Genomic DNA, 1162 nt, shown 5'->3' with positions numbered 1-1162 from the left:
GCAGAAATTTGAAGATGTGCCTAAACCCACCAGGGCCCAGCGTGTGCCGATGGTGCTCGAGGCAACCGCCCGCACCAGGGCCCAGCGTGTGCCGATGGTGCTCGAGGCAAGCGCCCGCACCAGGGCCCAGCGTGTGCCGATGGTGCTCGAGGCAAGCGCCCGCACCAGGGCCCAGCGTGTGCCGATGGTGGTCGAGGCAACCGCCCGCACCAGGGCCCAGCGTGTGCCGATGGTGCTCGAGGCAACCGCCCGCACCAGGGCCCAGCGTGTGCCGATGGTGCTCGAGGCAACCTGCCGCACCAGGGCCCAGCGTGTGCCGATGGTGCTCGAGGCAACCGACCGCACCAGGGCCCAGCGTGTGCCGATGGTGGTCGAGGCAACCGCCCGCACCAGGGCCCAGCGTGTGCCGATGGTGGTCGAGGCAACCTGCCGCACCAGGGCCCAGCGTGTGCCGATGGTGCTCGAGGCAACCGACCGCACCAGGGCCGAGCGTGTGCCGATGGTGCTCGAGGAAAGCGCCCGCACCAGGGCCCAGCGTGTGCCGATGGTGGTCGAGGCAACCTGCCGCACCAGGGCCCAGCGTGTGCCGATGGTGCTCGAGGCAAGCGCCCGCACCAGGGCCCAGCGTGTGCCGATGGTGGTCGAGGCAACCGCTCGCACCAGGGCCCAGCGTGTGCCGATGGTGGTCGAGGCAACCGCCCGCACCAGGGCCCAGCGTGTGCCGATGGTGGTCGAGGCAACCTGCCGCACCAGGGCCCAGCGTGTGCCGATGGTGCTCGAGGCAACCGACCGCACCAGGGCGGAGCGTGTGCCGATGGTGGTCGAGGCAAGCGCCCGCACCAGGGCCCAGCGTGTGCCGATGGTGGGGCCCAGCGTGTGCCGATGGTGGTCGAGGCAACCGACCGCACCAGGGCCGAGCGTGTGCCGATGGTGCTCGAGGCAAGCTGCCGCACCAGGGCCCAGCGTGTGCCGATGGTGGTCGAGGCAACCGCCCGCACCAGGGCCCAGCGTGTGCCGATGGTGATCGAGGCAACCGACCGCACCAGGGCCCAGCGTGTGCCGATGGTGCTCGAGGCAACCTGCCGCACCAGGGCCCAGCGTGTGCCGATGGTGGTCGAGGGAACCTGCCGCACCAGGGCCCAGCGTGTGCCGATGGTGGTCG

This window comes from Durio zibethinus, unplaced genomic scaffold, assembly GCF_047325235.1.
Source record: "Durio zibethinus cultivar Kanyao isolate XHJ-2024 unplaced genomic scaffold, ASM4732523v1 HiC_scaffold_390, whole genome shotgun sequence".
Classification (NCBI taxonomy): Eukaryota; Viridiplantae; Streptophyta; class Magnoliopsida; order Malvales; family Malvaceae; genus Durio; species Durio zibethinus.
Note: the sequence above shows the minus strand (reverse complement) of the source record.